The 22,815-nt window shown below is 47.4% G+C and overlaps 1 pseudogene; it reads right to left on the reverse strand.

Moving 5' to 3' along the window:
- The window catches only part of LOC125428041, a 36,697-nt pseudogene extending 14,479 nt beyond the window's left edge, over positions 1-22,218 (reverse strand).
- Positions 22,219-22,815: the final 597 nt, after the last annotated feature.

Raw genomic sequence — 22,815 nt, forward strand, 5'->3', positions numbered from 1 at the left:
GGTGTTTTTCTCATGGCTGGCGCTTGTCGTCAGCCTCTGTAGTGGGGAGTGTCATAGACCCCAAGGCTACTTGGCCAGAGTAGCGCACAGCAGAAGGTAAGTGGGGAAAGGCCCATTGTGTGGCTGGGTGGGCAGAAATAGGCCTGGGTTCATGGCCAAGTTTCTCCTCTACTGGAGCTGAGGAATAGATCATCTTCCTTCCACGCTTCTGTTTATTTGTATCCATATAATGCCCCCTTTTTCAAGGCTATGGGGCAACAGAAATATAAAACACAATACATTACAATAGCTCCCCCTCATCCACTCACCCAACCCGAACAAGTGACCGCTGCCACCACCCCCAGACAAAAATGATCTTGCACACAATCTAAAACACAAATCCTTCAGGGTGGGCTCTTGGTAGCCACCTGAGAGTTGTGGATCTCCTGAAACCATTATCCCATATTCTCTTGAATGTCATCTTCTATAGCAGCTCAAGTGTATGATTTTAATGTATCCTTTGCTGCTTCCAAGGCTTCATTATTCTAAATTCCAGACCACTCGTTTTTTTGCTTTTGAGTGATTGTAGTCCATCGACATCTTTGGCAGGGTTAAGGCTGCTTTTGGAAAACATTTTAAACAATATTTCAATGTCTCAATAAAATAATCTGCAATCTTTATGCCATTAAAGAAGAACCCGATAAGGAATCGGGCAGAAAAGGAGCAGTCTCTCTTTCAGTGTCCTTAAGCATGTGAACCCCTATGGATCAGATTGGATGCTTGCTTGTTTTGAAGGATCACCACAGGAGATATGGAAGGAAAACCCAGGATTTTCTTAGTAATATCAGAACGGCATTAGACACTAGACAGCACTGGCACATGAAAGCAGCTGTTGCTGCATCTTTTACTAGAAATATTCCAACTTCTAGGCTGGGCAATGCCCCAGGTCGGGGAAAGCCCTGGAGCTTTTTGAGAGCAGCTTCAGAAGGGTAGAGCTTGGGGAGGGATGGGAGTTCAGAAGGGATGTGAAGCCACAGAGTTCCCCCTCCGAAACTGATCTCTGCAGTCTGAAGACTGATTGTCATTCCAGGAGTACTCCAGGTCCCAGTGGGAGGCTGGCCATCCTAGGAACAAGGTATAATTATGGGCAAAGCCACTGAAGCGCTATTTCAGGCATTTGCTTCTGACAAGCAAATGCAAACCCAAGGAATCTCAAACACTCTCTGGCAGCTAAGCTTCCTTCTCAACCAACTGCTAGAGAAGATCAGCCAAGGGAGAGATGATGACTAGAGGGAGGGAAGGGAGCCAGCAGCTCCGCATTTCCTGTTTGCCCATGGGCCTATTGACACATTACATTTCCCTCAGGGATGTTCCCAGGTCAGGTAGAGGTTTTCCTCAGGGATGTCCCCAGGTCATGTCCTGAAGTGCCATGTTTCCTGAGATAAGGATAGGGAATCAGGGCCAAATTAGATGTAAGGGCACCACCGCCATTTTAAAGTCATTTTAAAATACCATGAGAGAAGAAGGAGAGTTTGGATTTATATCCCCCCTTTCTCTCCTGTAGGCGACTCAAAGGGGCTTACAATCTCCTGCCCTTCCCCCTCACAACAAACACCCTGTGAGAGGTAGGTGGGGCTGAGAGAGTCTCGAGAAGCTGTGACTATCTTGGGTCACCCAGCTGATGGTGTGGGAGCCACAGGCTAATCTGGAATTCTGGTAGATAAGCCTCCACAGCTCAGGCGGCATAGCAGGGAATCAAACCCGGTTCCTCCAGATTAGAATGCACCTGCTGGGTGACCCTGGGCTAGTCACAGTTCTCTCAGAAGTCTCTCAATCCCACCTACTTCACAAGGTGTCTGCTGTGGAGAGGAGAGTTTGTAAAAGTCAGCTTTTTTTGAGAGTCCTTACAGTTGAAAAAAGCAGGGCATAAATCCAGACTCCAAACTCTTCTTCCTTTGCATAGCGAGCCTCGTATTCCCTGGTGGTCTCCCATCTAAATACTAACCAAATACTAAGATCCTGCTTAGCTTCTGGGATCTGAAGAGATCAGGCTAGCCTGGACCATCCAGGTCAGGCTCATTCACATTCATACAGCCCCCCCCCCCCCCGCCCCCAAAGACAAACAGTATTGCCTTGGGCTATTTCAGATCATGAAAACAGCAGGGGAGGAAGGTCTAAGTCCCCTCTTTCCATACGCCACAGTCCTGATCTAAATGGGACCTACAAAACTGCAGAAGCATGCCACTTCAGAATATGAGTCCCCACCCAACCTGGAGATGTTCTGAGGGATATGTAACATGTAGTTCGGCCCTCTGTCACAGGGATGGTGGAAGGACTGGTGGCTTGAAGTCCCTTCCGCTTCTTGGCTCCTCAGAACCGACCTTCAGGGTTCTTAACAGGCACAGGTGGTCTGCTTTCTTGGCCTGACTCTTGGAGCAGAGCTATTTGTACAGCACAAACACAGGGTACAGTTCTTCCTGAGCCAGACCCCGCTTTAGACGGCTGACAGAAGAATCTCATCTTTGAATGCTCCCTCATCCTGCTCTCCACAAAGAAAAACAACATGCCCGGGAAGAAACTGAAGTAATTCATTCTTCCTGCCTTGTTTCTTTTCTATAACATTTCTTCCACCTAGCATGGGAGTCTTCAAATATAGAACACTCTACTGTCATCATTTGGAATCTGGGGAGAGGGGGAACTAAACATAAAGGAAAAGGTGTTCCATGTGCTCTTATGCATATGTTGATTGGTTCTTTCCTTTTCAGTCCACCAATAGGAATCAAGATGGACATAATAATAACTCCACAAATATTCCTGACAGTGAGATTGGCAGGTTCAGTAGGGCAGGGGAGAGGGAGAACACCACGGTTATGCAATGTTAACTATGTGAATTTCTTCTTCTGAGCACTGCTCAGACCCTGAAACTGAGCTGAGGCATTGGAAGGTGTCTGTCTGCAAGGGCAAGTAGGTTGGCTGTGGCTCACCTGAGTCCTCGCGAGAGGCTGGGCTGGAAATGTCACCTCCCAGCACTGGCACTATGCCTGTGGGCATCCAGAGGGTCGCCTGTGCCTGGCTCCTGACTTCAGCTGTGGGAAAGAGACTAAGTGAGAGCTCCAGGTGATGGCTCTCTCCAACCATGGTCCCAACAACTCCAACGAGGCCCATCTCCTCCTGTCTCAGCCCCACCTTCTCCCCCGGGATAGGCCTGCCTGGCCCCATGGGCTCACCAAGAGCGCCAAAGCACCCCTGATTTTGCCACCTAGTCTAAATGCTCTGCCCAACAGGAATGACAGGATCACACTGGGGGGCGTTTGGTATTTACATGCTTCAAATGATGCACTGAGAAGGGCGGGATGGCAGATTTGGTACCCCCTTACCTGGCAGTGCTTGAGCATCCCACACGGTGGCGGCATGTGGTGCATCATTCCTGGCCGGGCCAGCTTAGGTGCTCGAGACCCATAGGGAACCATGGATGGCTAGACTAAACGACATCCCCCTGGCTTTCTCTGCGGCCCAGGGGGCTCTGGAATCCAATGGAAGGGCTAAAACAATGACACAAGAAAGCTGCTATAGGATTGCATTTATAGGACAGCATGGGCACGTGGACGAGCCCACCATGATTCCACAGTTGGGATGAAAAAGTGTGGCACTGGGCACAGAATTTTGGTTCCTGAGAACTTCTGTTTTCATTTTTCAAGAAACACATTTCTAGACTCCATGCTTTTAAAAGATACAGGAACTCACTGCTGAGCAGTCATTCACCATTGGGGACTGGCAGAAGAACAAGCTTCCATTCTTATTGTGCCAAGAAATCACTCTGTAACCTCAAAGAGTGCCTCTTCTTCCCAGCATGCCTCTTTCCTCAAAGCAATGGACCCCAACGTGATGTTTCTTGAAGTCTTCTACACCAGTGAGATGGAAGAAAGCCAGGAAGAGGCTTTGGGGAAGAGGCATATCAGGGGAGAAGGGAGGGAATTAGTGCTGCACAGGTGATGGATCGAGGAAGACCCCGTCTTCCATTAACCTCTCCCAGAAATGAGTGCCTACCTGACGGTACTGATTGAGAGGTGTCCGTAGGAGCCACTGGCTGAGGCACAGCGGGAGTTGATGTAGGCCACCAAGGAATTGGGTGAAGTGCGGATGACGGTCTGCAGGTCAATACTGGCATCAGAGAGTGGGGAGATGGACAACGCCCGCTTCTTTGTCAGCTTGGCTGTGCTTCGGGGTGTTGAAAAGCATGTACCTGGCAGGAAATAGGGAGAGATTATTTTGTCTGGGGGGGGAACGGACTTGTATGAATGCCATACCTGGGAAAGGATACCACAGCAGGAGTTACATGGAACAACAACCAGCATGTTTATGAGCCTCGGCTGTCCTCTTCCCTCTTTTCTTCCTCCTTGTGTGACTTGGAAAATGGTTCCAAGTCACCATGGGAGCAGCAGTGGCGTAGTGGCTAAGAGCAGTGGCTAAGAGCAGGTGCACTCTGATCTGGAGGAACCGGGTTTGATTCCCAGCTCTGCCACTTGAGTTGTGGAGGCTTATCTGAGGAATTCAGATTAGCCTGTACACTCCCACACATGCCAGCTGGGTGACCTTGGGCTAGTCACAGTTCTTCTGAGCTCTCTCAGCCCCACCCACCTCACAGGGTGTTTGTTGTGAGGGGGGAAGGGCAAGGAGATTGTAAGCCCCTTTGAGTCTCCTACAGGAGAGAAAGGGGGGATATAAATCCAAACTCTTCTTCTTCTTCTTCTTCCTTCTGTGGCAAGCCTGCTGGGATTTCTGAGGTAAAATATGATCTCCAAACTTTAAGTAAACAAGTAAATAAAGAGGAGTGGCAGGCTGCCTTTGGCTGATCAATTTGTACCTATTTTCAATCTTTTAAATTTTTTGAAAATGCTAAAAAATGGAAAGAGAACCTTCACCTTAAATTTATATCAAAACAGCAGTTATCTTTATCTGATGTAAAATGTGTAACACTCCTCATGAGTTTTCCCTGATTCTGTTCCTTAGACCTGCTCTAGACATTATGTGTGATTGACGTGAGGGACTTGCAATCAGGCAGTAGCGGTGAATCTTCATGGGAACTCAGTTTCAAAGTGGGCACAGTCCTGGCTTGGACTAGAACTGAGGCACTGGGAAAGAAGGGACTTCACCTCACAGCACCATTTTTTCTCTGACTCCAAAATTTCCCAGGGAACTATTTGCCCTATAGGCACTGCCGTAATGCCCATTGGGCAAGGTGGGCAGCTGCCCAGGGCATCACCTTGTGGGGGCATCAAAATGCTGGGTTCGTTTTTGGGTATTTTAGTGGCTTTCCATTTTGGCCTGCAGGGGCGAAATTTCTTTAGGCTAGCAGCACCCAAAAGAGGTGTTCCCATCCTACTACATTGTTTCCAATGGGAGCTATTAGGAGATGGGGCTACAGCCTTGAGGGTCCATAACTTTGGTCCCCTGAACCAAACCTCACCAGACATGGGGAGCAGCATAAGGACAGTCTCCTGATTATGGCATGAAATTGTGGTGTTGATATGTCTAAAAAATGCACCTCTGCAGGCACCAATGTCCTGGTGCAAAAAAAATTTTGGTTGTAGGGAGTGGTCACTTCATGGGGCATCCAACTCAGGTTTTGCCCAGGGCTGCCTCACTCTGCCTATAGGGCCCAGGGACACTCTGATCAGGCACATGGGAGGCCAGCCCCTCCTCCCTCTTCTACAGCATTTATTCCCCCAGTGGTTCTGTTTTTCCCCTCAATGCGAGTGTTTATTCTCTTTTCTCAGCCTGGAATGCATTTCTCCCAAGGGCCCATCAGCTATCTGCTCAGCCATTTGCCAAAGCTCCTCACTCTGTTCTCAAACCCCATCCTTCTATGGCATTAACTCTGCTCCTTCCATATGGGATGGTAGAGTCACATAATTATTATTCCGCTGCCCAATTAAAGCTTGAGACTATCTCCAGTAAACATGGTCATGTATCTAAGAGGAGATACATGGACCAGAGCTTGCACTGAAGTTTCCACAACAATAGATTTAAGGCACAACAAACCAGACACTTTTAATCATGAGATCTCATCTGTTCAGCAATGGAAGTTGCTACAGAGAAAATGTCAGAAAACTCCATCTGCTAATTTTTGCATTTGTTGTAATAGGGTTACAACAGTCCAGGTTTGGACATACACTTATCCTTTCCACATTGCTGAGGTTACGGGTACAATCAGTGGTGGGATTCAAATAATTTAACAACCGGTTCCAGCGGTGGGATTCAAATAATTAAGCAACTGGTTGTTTACAAGTACCATTTTAACAACCGTTTCTGCCGAAGTGGTGCGAACCGGCTGAATCCCACCACTGGGTACAATACCCCCTGCAACCAGGATATCCACATAAAAAACGTTGGTCCTCCTTTTGTACAGAGAATAAGTCTGATTTTTTATTTTTCTTTAATTTTAACTTTAAAAAAAAAGAAATTGTGTATATTTATGGTATTAAAAGATAAAAATATGTTGATGTTATACAATACTATACATATATATTATGCATTTCTGAGTTTCTAACTTTTTCTGTGTTGTCCGCTGGCCTTTGCATGTCATCTGCAGCTCCCGCAAAACTTTCCAACATTTCTCATTTAATTTCTTATGCCAACCCACAATATATTAAAACTGTGACGGTGAAAGTCGCAATGTGGAAGGGATAATTATACCTGAAAGTCTGAGGGCAGAGCCTGGAAAAGTGGCATTTAGGGAGGGCAGTGGCGTAGTGTGCAGGGGACAGTCTTGCAGAGGGTGCGCGGCGGTGCAGGGCCATGGTGGGGGCGGTCCGGCATGGTAGGTCAGAGGTGGGATCCAACCAGTTCTCACTAATTTTTACTAATTTTTACTGAGTTACTAATTTTTTCTGAGTGCCGAGAAGGAGTTACTAAAGCAACCTCCCTGCCCAATAGGGACTGGAGGTGCTGCAGGTGCAGCTTCTGTGTTTGAATCCCACCACCCTCGGAGCCTGTTATTAAATTTTTTGGATCCCACCACTGGTGGGGTGGCGGGCTGAGCACACACGCGCCCCAGGCGCAGTCTCCCTCACCACGGGCTCAGAGGGAGGAGACAGACTCCAGGTTATATAAGTACACACATATAGTCTAACTCCAAAGTAGCCATTTTCTTCTCCAGGAACTTAAATAATGACGCTTTTGCCATAAATAAATAATGAATAAATAAGCTGCATTTATATACCTGAGATCAGCTGTAAATCCATGAATTCCTCCAGCCTCTTGCTATATAACCCTCAGAGGCGAGATACAATAGAGACATCTGGGGACAAATGTCCTGCTGTCACTAATATCGGTGCAGAAAAAAATGGGTTCACTTCTAATTTGGGGTATTTTTAGTGTTTTTGCCTTGTTGACAGCAGGGGCACAGTTTTGGGCTAGTGGCACCGAAATCCCAGGCTATTGTCAGGTGACAATTCTGGATGATACCTTCGCTTTCAAGCTCTGTTGAAGTTTGGTCCAGGGAGTCCAAAGTTATGGACCCCCCAAAAGGAGGGGACTTCTATCCCCCCATTGTTTCCAATGGGAGCTTAATGGTAGATGGTGTTGTTCTCCGGCTTGAGGGTCCATAACTTTGGACCCTCTGAATCAAACTTCACTAAACCTGATGGTTCCATCCATGAGAGTCTCCCGCTGATACCACCCAGGTTTGGTGAAGGTTGGTCCAGGGGATCCAAAGTTATGGGTGTCCCCATCCCCACTGTTTCCAATGGGCTTACAGTAGATGGCTACCCCTTTGAGGGTACATAACTTTGGAACCCCTGAACCAAACTTCACTCAAACCTACGTGGTTTTATAAGGCAAGAGTCTCCCAAGATAGCCTAACATTTTTCCCACTGTTACTTAAACATTGCCCTCTGACATGCACCCCTCAAATTTTTCCTTAGGTTCTTTAAACCCACCCCTTTGGAGTGATTTAAAGGGGAGAATCTGGCCCCTAGATTGCAAAAATACAAATATTTGGAAGACATAGTTGCTTTCACAACCAGAGATTCATCTCTTGTTGTTGTGGTTTTATTAGGCTGTGTGGCCGGGTCTGGTAGGATCTTGTTCCTATCAAAGCCAGCTTCTGCATCTGTGGGACTGGCATCTTCTAGAGGTATCACAGAGAGAGAAGTCTGTTATAAGAGAAGTCTGGACACAGTGTATAACAGACTTCTCTGTGATACACCCTGAAGATACCAGCCACAGATGAAGGTGAAACGTTAGGGAACAAGATCTACCAGACCACGCCACGTAGCAGCCTAGAAAACCTTATTGGTCAGTCTCAACATTGAAAATGACGCCACTTGGGGGGGGGGGACCCCACCTGAAACAGCATCACTTTCAATGTTGTTTAAACTAGGGAGCCCAGAGTCTCCTTTAAGGTGGATTTGAAGAGAATCTAGCTCCTTAGTTTAAACAACATTAATAGTGATGCCATTTCAGGTGGATTTCCCTCGGCTCAAAAATAGCATCACTTTCAATGTTTAAACTAGGGAGCCCTGGGTGTTTTCAGATTTGTGTGTTGGGGCACAAGTTCTATAATAAGGATGGTGACTTTGAGATGACCTGGTGCAAAAAATGTTGTTTGGTCGTGGGGGGAGGGTGTCCAAGACATATAGGTGGGCACAAAACTCAGATTTTGTCCTGGCTCCATTTTCCTAACTACAAGTCTCTGATATACCTTCTCCAGTCTACCACCCTCTAATTTTAAAAAAATCTCCTTATATCTCTATACTCCTGTTTTTACCTGTCACCCTTGTATATATAATTCTCTTGACCAGGGTTTCACATCTTGTTGGAAAGTGTAATGCTTTGGATTCTCTGAGAACAGGGAGGAATACCAACAACTTGGCTGCCATTTAGAGATGCTAGACTCAGATATGGCCTGAGACCTCCAGACATTTGCTCATCTCCAGAGAGATCAGTTCCCATGGAGAAAATGGATGATTTGGGAGTGGACTCCACGGCATTGTGTCCCACTGAGGTCCCTGCCCACCCCAGGCTCCAAACCTCAAACCTCCGGAGTTTCCCCAGCTCAATTCATAAATCCCATGCCCCTCCCCCCATTCCCACCTCTGCCAGTGGCTGGGTAACCTGGCAAACCCTAGGGCCAATCACAGAATGTTGGGAGGTTCCGGCCAAGCATTGTCCTCCCATGGATGCCCTACAGATACAGGCAGTAATGCCACCTGGTTTCTGTGAAAGGCCTTGTCCCTCCAATGAGATAGAGGAGAGAAAAAAGATGGGCCTTTGCTATGGAGAAGAACTATTAGGAAATAAACAGGTGTTAGGAAACCACACTATGTAGCCAGATTACGACAGCTGCTCTAGACTCACCATCATATGAGCAGGTGTTCACCTAGGTGCCGCAGACCATAGGTGTGGTGATTCCTAATAGAGCTTTGGCCTGGTGGTAGTATGACAAGTCATTGATTCCTGGAAGAAAACAGATCAAGTCATGAGAAATGGACGGACTGTCCTGACGTTATTCAAGGTAGGGAGGGCGGTATCTAAATATAATAAATAAATATAATAAATAAATATGATAGATAGATAGTAGATAGATAGATAGATAGATAGATAGATAGATAGATAGATAGATAGAACGAACTTAATCCAATCTAAACTGTCTAACGGTAGAATCCAGTAATCCAAACCTAGGCAAACACTGAAATCTCCCCGGTGGTCTAAGTAGCTGAACTCTCAGCAAAAGTCTGCAGGTAGGTCTGACCCCCCCCCCCCAACACACACAGAGCCTGCCTGGTTGCCTCTCCCCCAGCTGGGGAGCACAGGAGGAGGAGTTTCAAACTTCCCTGACTTCAGAGGTGCCCTGTGCCCCCCCTGCTTGTTGCTAAGTCCAGCTCTCATGCCTGTGTGGCTCTCAGGAGAAGCTTCTCCAGTCCCTTCAGTTTGTGCAGAGTCTCTGAAAGGGTGGGAATTCCTTTGCACTGGAAGTTGCAAAGAGGCTGGAGCCTTGCCAGCAAGCATGCTACATGGAATGTGCAAGCCACACACAGGTAATTGGCACAAAGCAAATGGCTTCTGTTTCATTTGTTCAAAGCAGCACTTGTTCCTGCAGCCCTTTGAGGGTTCTTGGGTCTTTTTCCCAATAGGGAAAAGGGAAGGCTGCATTGGCTGCTTGGAAAGCTGAATGCACCCCCTTCTCGAGTTTGCCATGGATTGTGCCTGTAAGGATTTCTGCACTAGGGGGGGCTGGAGGCCGGGCAGTAGGGCAGGCACTTAACATGGGTGGGTCAGAGGAGCTCAGACTGATGTGCTGGGACTGACTGGGAGTCCCCACACAGCCAAGCTTGCTCCTGGGGGTAGGGCTGGGGTGACAGGCCACATGAGAGAGCTCCGAGAAGCTGTGACTAGCCCAAGGTCACCCAGCTGGCGCGTGTGGGAGTGTACAGGCTAATCTGAATTCCCCTGATAAGCCTCCACAGCTCAAGCGGCATCAAGCGGAATCAAACCCGGTTCCTCCAGATTAGAATGCACCTGCTCTTAACCGCTACGCCACAAACATACATGAAAATGCCTTATACTGAACCAGAGCCTTGGTCTAGTAAGGTTAACATTCAGTACTCAGGTTGCCAGCAGCATTCTTTCACAAGACCAACTGCCAGATCTTCTAACTGGAGATGCTGCCGGGGACTGAACCTGGAGCCTTCTGCATGCAAAGCAGAGTCTCTTCCACTGGGCCACAGCCCCTCCTCTCCTCTCTGCATGTAGGAATCGTGACCTTGTCTGTGGACGGGTCCTTTCCCCTGTCTTCATGAGAGTCATGCATGGCGACGTTGGTGATTATTCTACGCTGGCCAAAGCATTGTGCTCTTTTAAAGCTAGCTGATTTGGGTTCACTGTTTCTTGATGCGTCACCAAAAACCAAATCCAAACAATTTCAGCCAAACGGTTCTTACAACAAGAAGTCCTAAGTGATTTGGAGCATAATTGCAGGTTGGGGAAACAAAGGCAATAAAATCAAAAGGATCCCCTTTATTTTCTTCCGACAACAGAAGGAACAAGTAGGGATCTCTCAAAAGAGTTTTGGGAGTTCATGGCACTAAGAAGAAGAAGAAGAAGAGGAGGAGTTTGGATTTATATCCCCCCCTTTCTCTCCTGCAGGAGACTCAAAGGGGCTGACAATCTCCTTGCCCTTCCCCCCTCACAACAAACACCCTGTGAGGTAGGTGGGGCTGAGAGAGCTCCAGAAAGCTGTGACTAGCCCAGGGGTAGGGAACCTGCGGCTCTCCAGATGTTCAGGAACTACAATTCCCATCAGCCCCTACCAGCATGGCCAATTGGCCATGCTGACAGAGGCTGATGGGAATTGTAGTTCCTGAACATCTGGAGAGCCGCAGGTTCCCTACCCCTGGACTAGCCCAAGGTCACCCAGCTGGCGTGTGTGGGAGTGTACAGGCTAATCTGAATTCCCCAGATAAGCCTCCACAGCTCAGGCGGCAGAGCTGGGAATCAAACCCGGTTCCTCCAGATCAGAGTGCATCTGCTCTTAGCCACTATGCCACCGCTGCTCCTAAGTGCTGGAGGGAACATCCGAGAGGTATTGCCAGGTCTCAGAAAGCAGACAGACTACTCATTAGGGCAGGGTCCCCAACATGGGCACCGTGGCACCAACCAACACCTTTTCTGTCACCTGCCTGGGTGGGGCCAGATACGACTTTTGCTGCTCAAGGATTCTGCTTGGCCAATTGGAGTTTTGATTGGCTATGCAGATTTAAAAAATGTTGTTTTGGCAGCAGCTGCCACCACCACAGCTGCCACCATAACACACCACTGTGTTTCTGAAGTTAACCTGAGGTCCCCATTCTGTGGCTGGCTCCACCTCCTGCAGCTGCCATTTTGTTGCTTTCTGCACCCCCACTGGGGTGTGTCAGAATTCCAAATGTGCCCACAGGCTGAAAAGGGTTGGGGACCCCTGCATTAGAAGAAGAGAAGAAGAGTTGGATTTATACCCCCCCCCCTTTCTCTCCTGTTGGAGACTCAAAGTTGCTGACAATCTCCTTGCCCTTCCCCCCTCACAACAAACACCCTGTGAGGTGAGGTAGGTGGGGCTGAGAGAGCTCCGAAGAGCTGTGACTAGCCCAAGGTCACCCAGCTGGTGTGTGTGGGAGTGCACAGGCTCACCTGAATTCCCCAGATAAGCCTCCACAGCTCAGGCGGCAGAGCGGGGAATCAAACCCGGCTCCTCCAGATTAGAATGCACCTGCCCTTAACCACTACGCCACTGCTTCCCTTTCCACAGCCCTATTTTCAAACCTGTTCATATTGATTACCCTGCAGCCTGCCTCGTTATGGATTTGTCTTGCCATGCACAAGTTCCATCGCTCCGTTGTGCCCGGCCATTGTGTGGAACACTCTGACGTCATCAGAATATACACAGCAATCCTCTTCAACCGTGTCTTGGAACCTGCGGGGAAGGAGAGAAGACCCCCCCAGCTCAAGATGCCCCACTTCCAAACTTGACACTTTTTAAAAAAGAGTATTTCTTTTAAATCCAAATTCTCCTTTTCGGAAAGTCCTGCTCAGTTCTAGTTTCTGACTTTTCCTCAGCACTGCCAAATGTTTTTAGATTTGTTACATTGCTGTGTGCACTACCATCTTGACAGTCTTGGGATGCTGGGCCCATAACACTTCTCAAATCCTAGTCAAAATGTCTGACAGACATATTCAGCTCTTTTGATCACTTTTCGAACTTATCTTTTCAAATGGCCTCCACCAATGAAGCCTGGATTCCATTTTCTCAAAAGCACAATCCCTCCTTCCAACCCTGATAACAGACCCTCAAACTCACCATCTTGGTCTCGTTTATAGATCCGACACTGCGTCCACGTGAGGAGAGTTTCTTTCCCATCAGGGATGCAGACTGGCCACAAGCCTCTTCTTCTTAAGTCGATTGGCTGGCCTAGCAGGACGAGTCCCAGGTCGTTATTGGGAGGCTGTGCCCATGAACTGAAGCCCCGATGAGACAGGAATTGACTCACTGTTAGCGTGGAAAAATGTCCACCAGCCGTGATCAGCTCCACATAGTTTGGCTTCCTGCAAAGGAAAACCAGCCACTAACATTTAATGCAAGCCAAGCTAGTAACCAGTTACCATACACTTCATTGTTTATAGCCAAAGGCCATTGCAATATAGGATCCCATCAATTGAAATATACAAATATAGAATCACTAGTGGTAAAGCCTGCTGCAGGGTGAGGAATACATTGGGCCTAGATAGGACGGGTGGGGGTGAGGGTAGGCAGGGGACTGGGTTTTCCAGCGTCTTTGGAGGATGGGAGACGGCGGGCAGAGGGATGGGAAGGCTCATAACAGGCTCAGTCTGCGTTGTCTTTGGGGGGTGGGAGAGGCTAGGCGGGGAGGGCTTGTTCAAGGCCGAGGTGGTCGCTGTGGGAGGGAGGGAGGCCAGGAGGGCTTGCTGGGGACGGGGAGGGGGGTGGCAGGGAGGACTTGCTGGCCCGCAGATCAGCTGATTGCTGGGCCAAGGTGCTGGGGGGGAGGCTGGGAGAGCTTGCTGGGGGGGGGAGGGCGAGTGGACGTGCATCTCTGGAGCAGCAGCGCCAAAGCACCACTGCTCCGGGGGGGGGGGGGGGTGGAATGCCCGACAACGAACCCTCCACCAATTCGTGAGTCCTGTTCCCTTGTTGGTGGAGGGTTCATCATTGGCCATTCCATCCCTTAGTGTTTTATAATCGGTAAGATATACAACAATAAAGCAATATATAAAAGTGGTAAAACAGCTATGAAACCATACTGAGCTATATCAGCTGGGTGCCCTGATAGTAAACAACTGTATGTATTAATTTGTTGTAAAGATCAATTTGGAACAGGATTTTTTTGCAGCCGAAGCAAAGAAAGGCGTGTTATAAATGATGACGGGGTTACCATCCACTAGCAGCAAAATCAATTTATCACAGTCTGGTAGTAAATTATGACCACAAGCCATTTTGTTATATATAGATACATACCCCTTTATTGACATCAAAACATATAATTCATTACAATAATTAAAAGAAGACACAGTTGATTAACATTGAAAAGTAATATAAAATAGAGTAGAAAACAAACTTAGATAAATACACATATTACATATTTTACAGTACCTAAAACTGGCACTTGTTTCCGACAATGCAAAGGTTTATAGCGCTCCGTAGGAAACGAGCTACCCTCTCACACAGATCTGAGGAAGCACTATTTAATAAAAAGGACATAACAGCTATGACAGAGGAGTCGGCTCAGTGCAAGAGTAGGGGTTGGGAACTTAGCCTGAATCTCAGCATAGAATGAGCTCGTGTTGTTTGAATCCTTGGCTCATTTTACAAAGGGAAAGATAATAAATAGTGAACAAGATCTTCTCCTGCAGGATTGCCACAGACACATAATGGACAAGATACAGGTATAACAACCAACAAGCAAGACGGATAGCCTTGTTTGAAAGTGCAGTGGAGTAAAAGCCACTCTGGCTGATTATCTACCGGGTCTCTTGGCGTGTGGTGGGACTGGAAGCACACAGGGGCAAGAAATCTTGTCCCAGAGCGTTTTCTCTTTGCGGCACGGTGAGAGAGGAAGCGCTCTGGGGCAAGATGTCTTGTCCCGATGTGCCTCTTCTTGCCCCGTGCATGCATGCTTCTCGTTTCCCGCGGGGAAAGCAAGAGCACTTCTGGTGCATCTTTTTGCCCCAGAATGGGGCAAGGGCAGGGAACAGCCTGCAGTGGGTAATCAGCCTCTGAGCAACTAGAAAGAGCTCAAAGTTGGGGGTTACTGTTCCACCGTGCAGCATCCGACACTCGTCTACATCTAATTTCATTTGCTGCATTGCTGGCAACTCACCCAAGTTGCGGAGATCCTTCCCTTGGAACTCTTCACGGTCAGACTCAATTTTCACCACCCTGAATAATTTTGTATCATCCACAACCTTCTGCTCCACTGCTCACCCCAGCTCCAGGTCATTTATAACCAAATTAGATCAAGGGAGTCCAACTCTGGTGCCCCAGATGTTCATGGACTACGATTCCCATCGGCCCCTACCAGCATGGCCAATTGGCAGGGACTGATGGGAATCGTAGTTCATGAATATCTGGGGCACCAGAGTTGGACATCTCTGAATTAGATAGTACCAGCCCCAGAATCTATCTTTGTGGAACCCCACTACTTCCTTCCTTCCTTTGCAAGAACTGTCCATTATCCCTACTCTTTCACTGCCTGTCGTTTTAGCAGATATTTAATATGTCTTAAGCTTACTCAGAAGTGGCTGATGTGGTTTTTCCAGGCTACATGGCCGTGGTCTGGTAGTTTTTGCTCCCAGACATAGCTCCAAACCCACAACAGCCAGTCGATTCCAGCCGCGAGATCCTTCTTTGACAGTACACTTCTCAGGAGTGTTTGGTGAGGTATCTTGTCAAGAGCCTTTTGAAAGTCCAAGGAAATAATGCCTACTCGGCCACTGTTGCCCCATGCTTGTTTACTTTCTCAACATGTCAGAGGCCTTAAAATTGCTCTTCACTAATACTGTACCGAAAAAATAAATGACTGAATGATCAGACTCTTTGTGTGATTAATTCTTATTAATTATACATAACATAAAATGCAAATACCTTATCCAGAATACCAAAAGATATATGCAGTGCCTTGCGGACTACTTGGATATAAAGACACTGAAGCAAGTGTAACCCCCATGCTCAGAATGGGTTGACCCAGAAAGGGGTGGAGACCCAAGGCAGGAGAAGGCTGCAGAGCTCATGTAGTGGGAGGAGACAAGGCTACCAGACTCGGACCTTGGTTGTATAAGCCCTTAACACCTTGTTAAGGTAAACTGCAATATTGTTGGGAACTACTGGGAAGGTAGTTGTTTATTTTTGCTATGTTGTAAATGTTGGAGTTTATTGTTTCAGGGTTTCCTTTTGTGGTAGTAATGGGTGAGAGTTCTCCTGGAAACCTTCATCATGTTGAATCCTGTTCATCAAGCCCTTGGAGTCTTCAGGAGCCAACCCACTTGCAAAAAAGAATTGGACTTGGCAGTATCAGTAGACTGTAAATATAAGGACTTGAAAATGCAACCTGAACAGGACCTTGAAACGTGATGTTAAATGCTGATGTTATATGTTATGTGTTAAGAAAGTAAACCATTTTGTTTTTTAAAAATTTGTTGCTGCAAACTCATTCCAAGTTCTGCCCCACAGAACCCACAAGCTGAGGTTACACAAGCATTTACTAGCAATCTTTATGGCACATTCTTGGGTTGTTTTCAACTACGGTGGATTCGATGATTCCTTCTTAAAGCAATCTTTCAAGATAATTGTTTATTGTTAAGAGACAGCCCTTGTGCAAAAGGAAAAAGAACTCAATTTTTTTATGGAGGAGTAAAACAATGCATGTAATATGAGCTTTTATTAGCTGGAATGCAATTTAGCTTTAGTGCATGAGAGACTACTTCCCTTATTTGGGGCATGGTATGAATGAATACTGCTGTATATTTGGGAAAGGCCTCTCTGCCTGAGTCACTGAGGAGCTGCTGCCACTCAGCGTAGACCCTAATGACAAATGACCATGACAGCTCAATCGCTGGCCTCATTATAAGGCAGTTTTGCAGTTCATAATACTTCCCAGAGAGGAGGTCCCCGTTACTTTCCATTACTCACATGAGCAGGAAGCAGCTGGCTGCTGTCAGGATAAACCAGTTGTTCACAACAGCTCCTTGGCAGCTGTGGCCATTCCCAGCAATGCTCACCAACCATGGTGCTTCTAGGTCTTGGATCTGCTTGTGGACTGAATCGTCACCAATGGCCCAGGGTTGTTGGTTGCCACAGGCTGCATGGAAACAGAGCAGGGTAGGATCCTGTACCAACGGTGCTGTCAAGGATGAACTCTGGGGTAGAAGACCGTGGCTCTGGCTCATGTGCTCAGCCACACACCCTAAAAGAAGACTGTGGTTTTGCGTGTCACTTGAAATTGTCCTGTAAAGGAGGGGCCATAAGGCGAGACTCTAAAACAGCGATGGCGAACCTTTTCGAGACCGAGTGCCCAAATTGCAGCCCCAAACTCACTCATTTATTGCAAAGTGCCAACACGGCCATTTAATCTGAATACTGAGGTTTTAGTTTAGACAATACGGTTGGCTTTGAGGTGCCCATTACTCAGGAGTAAGCTTGGTGAAGCAACCGTGCCACACTTTGAATGGGTGAATCACGACCCTAGGAGGGTTTACTCAAAAGCAAGCCCCATTGCCAGCAACCGAGCTTACTCCCAGGTAAAGGATCGTGCCCAGGACAGCCTAGATGTGTGTGTGTGGGGGGGAGATTTTCTGCCCCCCCACTTGATGAACTCTGGGTGCGCGTGCCCACAGAGAGGGCTCTGAGTGCCACCTCTGGCACCCTTGCCATAGGTTCGCCATCACCATTTACCGATCTGCACCATAGCTCGCTACCTTGAACTGGACGGCCCAGGCTAGCTGGATCTCATCAGATCTAAGCAGGGTTCATTCTGGTTCATACTTGGATGGCAAAAAATGGCAAACGTCATCAGTTTGTCTCTTGCCTTGACCTGGATGGCATAGGGTACCTAGACCTTATGAGATCTCAAAAGCAATTGGTCCTGGTTTGTACTTGGATGGGAGACCACCAAGGAATTCCAGGGTTGCTATGAAGAGCCAGACAATGGCAAACCACCTCTGCTAGTCTCTTGCCTTGACCTGGATGGTCCAGGCTACCCAGACCTTATCAGATCTCAGAAGGTAAACAGGGTTGGCCCTGGTTAAGACTTGGATGGGAGGCCTCCAAGAAAGTCCAGAGTCGCTTCACAGAGGCAGGCGATGGCAAACCACCTCTGTTTACCTTTTGCCTTGAAAACTCTTTGGGGGTCGCCATAAGTCAGCTGCAAACTGGATGACACATTCTACCGTCACTGAGTACCCCCTTTGGGGAATGAGGCAGTCGTGCTCCAGAGTTGGAAAGTTTGGATGTTGCAGATACTGAGACTATAAGGACAGTCCTGATAAGCTCCCTTCAATAGTAATAGTCAAGGACAGTTCACACACGGCCAGAGACCTCACTGAAAAAGCGGTGACAGTATGGATGTGCAAACAGGTGAGCCCCACACGCGACGGTGTTTATTACAAAAAAGGAGATGATGGTAGGATTGCTGACCTTGGAATGAGAAATGCCTGGAGAATCAAGAATGCAGTTTGAGGAGGGCAGGGATTCAGTGGGGCACAAAGCAACAGCACCCGTCCTCCAAAGCAGCCATCTTCTCCAGGTAAATCTGCATAGTAGTCTCAGAAAATGAGCTGTAATTCCAGGAGGTCTTCAGACCTCACCTGGAGGCTGGTAGTCACAGATGGTAATGGGCCACACCACAATGGCGTTTTTAAAATATTCCGAGCTAACTGCCCTTACTCCCCTCATTCCACTATCTAATCCCAAATAACAGCGGGTTTGTACAGTTGGACATCCCTGCAGATTGAGGGACACGGCCTGAATTGAGTGGAGCTTGGGAGCAGGGGCTCAGCGGGGGCACAATACAACAGAGTCCACCCTCTGGTGTGGTCATTTTCTCCAGACGAACTGATCTCTGTGCTCAAAAGACTAACAGTGACTAATTGTCATTTTCATTCCAGGCCTCACCTGGAAATTGGCTCCACTAACCTTCCCCTATTTTTCTCAGCACTATAAAACAGGATGCAAAGTCTCCTTGCCTGGTTTACTTACCACTGGAGGAGGAGCGAAGCAGGTGGGAGAGGGCCCAGAGCCCAAGGAGAAGTTTCATCCTTCCTCACAGTGGGAGAAGGAAGCCGGGGAGTCATAAAGGGGCATCCTACAGACGATGAGATGGTATGGAGTTGTCTACAGGCCCAAGTGGGCCCCGGGCCTCAAGAACCGGTGCCCGAGAAGGCTGGGATGGAACCTTTGAGCTCACAGAAGATGCACCTGTGACTTCAGCTTCATAGAGCTCTGACGGTAGCTTTGGAGCCAAGCGTGCAATTCTCAACGTCGCTGCCCTAAATTTTACGCTCCTGCTAGTGCCAGGATTCTCAACGTGGGCAGTACCAACCCCTGGTGGCAATGGAAGCATCAAGGGGGCGGTGAAAAATTTGGGAGCAGAAGGGGGGGGTAGCAAAATTTTTGAGGCAGTAGCGGGGGGCGGTGCATGGATTCCTGTGCCAGCTGGCAGGAAAAAAGTCTTGTAAACAAAAATGGGAGAAAGATAATTTTTTAGAAGAAGAAAAAATAGAAAGAATTATGGACAGTATGAAGAAGTTAAAGATTGAAAAATATGTGGAACTAGAAAGAAAGGTTTTACTTAAATGGTACAGAACCCCAATACAACTAGCCTATATGATTAAAGGATTAAGCCCAAAATGTTGGCATTGTGGAGAAAAAGGAGCATATTATATTCATATGTGGATAGAATGCAAAGTGGTGAAAAAGTATGTAGAACAGTTGGTAAAAGTAAAAATTGATGTAAATAAAGATTGACTAATTGTGGGGATAATAGAGGATATAAGAGTGAATAGAAGTTTGGAACCAATGTATAAAATAATTATTAGAGCAGCACACGCAGTGTTGGCGTTGGGCTGGAAAGATAACAAGAAATGGACAGTCTCAAAATGGTTGGAATACATCTGGGAACAAATACAGTTAGAGATCTTGGAGAGACTGACAAAAAACATTGTATGGAAAGAAAAAATAGAAGATATCATGAAGCTATGGACAGTGTATGAAAAATGGATGGAACTGTAAGGTTGTGGGTTGATTTCTGTTTTCTGTCCACCAGCCTGGCCTTGGTAACATTCCTCCGACTGGGCTGCGTGCCCAGGATTTCTGTTATCGTTAACCTTGCTGCCTATCTGTGCTTACTGTATGCGTGTGGAGTCTTACTTTCTGTTCGCGTGAGAACCTACTTTGGAGGTTGGAGTTCTGGGGGACTTTACTTTGTGCTGTGGGCGGGGGCCAGAGAAGCTCGTAAAAGCAGCCGTCTGGTGGGGAAAGGTCAGAGTCTGCATTTCCTGTATTGTGCATCTTGGAAGTTTAAGAAATAAAGAACTGTTACAGTTACTTTAAGTCTGGTCCTTTCAGGTTCCTTACAGGAAGAAGCTGTATTTAACGAAGAACTATGGAATAAGAGAATAAGAAGAATGAATCTCCTACTGCTTGCATGAAATAACCAATAGAAAAGAGGGGGGGGGAGAAAATGGAAAAATGTATAGATGGAATGAAGATATGGAATGTAACAAATGTACAAGTATTCTATACAATAAAAAAAAATTATTAAAAAAAAGGGGAAAAAGTCTTGTCCTTCCATCATGGTGGCTGGCGAGTTTTAAAGGAAGAGCAGCAGCAACACCCTTCCCTCCTCGGGGGAGAGGGACGAAGAGCCCCACCTCTGCTGCGTTGCAAGGCAAGATTTTTTTCCCAATGGAAAAGCAGCAGCCCCGTCCTTGCTGTGTAGCAGGGTGGGTGGCGGCAGCCAAGGCAAAGAGCCACCAAAGGCATCTTTAGGACTCAATTTCTGGGCCCCGGTTCTCTCCAAAAGACCTTCCTGACTGCTCCCCGGCACTGCCGAGTAGAGCGGGGCTTCAGTGCAGCCACCCAGCTTCTTCCCAAGAAGAGAAACAGCCCGAAAATGACTGAACGTGGCAAGAGAATGTTACCGCGCTGCTCTTGGTAACTTTTACAGGCTCCTAGGTACCCAGCTCTCGGCAGCGCCCAGGAACCCAAGCAAGACCCGACAAGGCGATGATAATAAAAAGGAAGGTTTATTGAGATGCTGACCTAAGTGTCAGCACCTCCGTTCCACAAGGCCACTGCGCTGCCTAGCAGCCTTACAACATCTTAAATACATTTCCTCCCGTCGGGAGCCTGAGGAGAACTCAAGACAGCCCACCACCATTCATTAACAAAATTCAAAACAACCAATCATGCATTTGCGACATGCAGGGACCAATCAGAGTTCAACAGGCATTTCCTTCTTGCGGGTTTTGGCGCGGGTAGAGGCGAAGAAGCGATGACGCTATGCCCTGGCGGGAAGAATCACAAAAGAGGATCTTCCAGGTGTTAGGGGTCAGAAAGCGGAGGCTTGATGACGATGGCCTTATCTGCCTGCTGGCCGGAGTTGGCAGGCGCTTTTCGAGATCTTCTTTTGTGTGTGCCCATCAGGGACCTTTACACGTGAAAGGACAGGCTCAGGTGGGGCCGAGGTGGGCTTCTGCCTTGAGCCAAGGAGGTTCCATGCAGTCACAGATACAGAGAAACTTATAAATCCTATTTCCTATCTAATACATTTGGCTTCTACCTAACTAACACAAAAATAAAACATAGTTTAATCCTTAGTCAGACAAAAGGTCCAGAAGTGGGACGAATTTACTTCTGGCTCTGCTATCAAGAAGACTTCTTCTTAGTGCCTTGCAGCCTGATGTTTGAGAAGCTGATTTGGCTGCACCAGGCACATCCATCCCATTAAAACTGTGAAGCCATAACTGGTGAGACGCAGTCGTACCCACCCCTCGTGAGAGGTGCTAGAACAGCTCAATACACTGCTTTACTTTTACTAGGTTATGTTTGATGTATGAAAATGCATACATGTGTTCACAGTGTTTGAAGTTGTTTTGAATTTGCAGTAGACCTAATACCAAGAAAGAGGGGTGTGTGATCTAGTGGGGGGGGGGGCATTAGGGATGCAGCCTGGGAGCCAAGGGGGCAGCAGCCGGAAAAGGTTTGGGAACTCCTGTGCCAGTGGATGAATCCCAGCCCTATTTTGCATTCTATTTTAAATAGATTTCTCTTCCCCGGCCCTCCTCCAGCCTGGCTTTACTGCCTTCCACTGATCTCTCTCTCAACATGTTGAGTATGTTCAGAATAAAATCAATATTTGCAGATCAGGGCTGCTAACATAATTCTATGTTATGTTCTGGAATAAGAGAAAACTGTTGAAGTCAGGGCCATTTGCCAACAGAATATTAATTTGCCAAGTCAGAATGCAGAGACCGCAGCTGCCTGCATTGAGTTTCGGGGATTTGCTTCTATGGATTGTTTAAGGCTTCCGTGGCCAGAATCAACGGGCTGTTCTGGGTTTTCCGGGATGCGCAGGCACAGTTTTTGCCCCTAATGTGTCACGGACAGAAATACATCTTACCGTCATAAGCCCCTGAAGATGCTAGCTGTAGACGCAGGAAAAATATCAGGAGCCAAAACTTTCGGAACATGGCCACACAGCCTGGAAAATCCATAACAGCCAGTTGTTTGCTTCTGTTTAGGATTATTTGATCAGCAAGGCATAAGTTATGGTACTGATATGAAGGGCTGTGTGCATGTGCCATTGTCATAGGTGATTTATGGGCAACCCCATATGGTTATATGACAACCCCACATGGGCAACCCCATAGGGTTTTCCAGGCAAGAAAGGTGGTTTATCTTTGCCTGCCTCCACTTGGGCTGAGAGAGTTCTGAGAGAACTGTGACTTCTGCAAGGTCACCCAGCAGGCTTCATCTGGAGGAGTGGGGAATTGAACCTGGTTCTCCAGATTAAAGTCCACTGCTGTTAACCATTACACCATGCTGATGGATATGGATGCAGTGGTGAAGGATAACAGGCTGAAAATGAATCCAAAGAATACAGAACAGAAATAAAGCTGGTGATGAGGCAGAAATTTTTGAAGCGTTCCAAGTCTTTCTCCTCCAGTTAAGAGGTTGGAGGTTTTCTGGGGCTCTAGTTCTTTGGAAAAAAACCCCCAGCAAATGGAAGCCAAACATTCTGCTTACTACTACTCCTGACACACAAGTTCTCTTCCTTCTTGGATTCA

This window comes from Sphaerodactylus townsendi, linkage group LG03 (genome assembly GCF_021028975.2).
Source record: "Sphaerodactylus townsendi isolate TG3544 linkage group LG03, MPM_Stown_v2.3, whole genome shotgun sequence".
Lineage (NCBI taxonomy): Eukaryota > Metazoa > Chordata > Lepidosauria > Squamata > Sphaerodactylidae > Sphaerodactylus > Sphaerodactylus townsendi.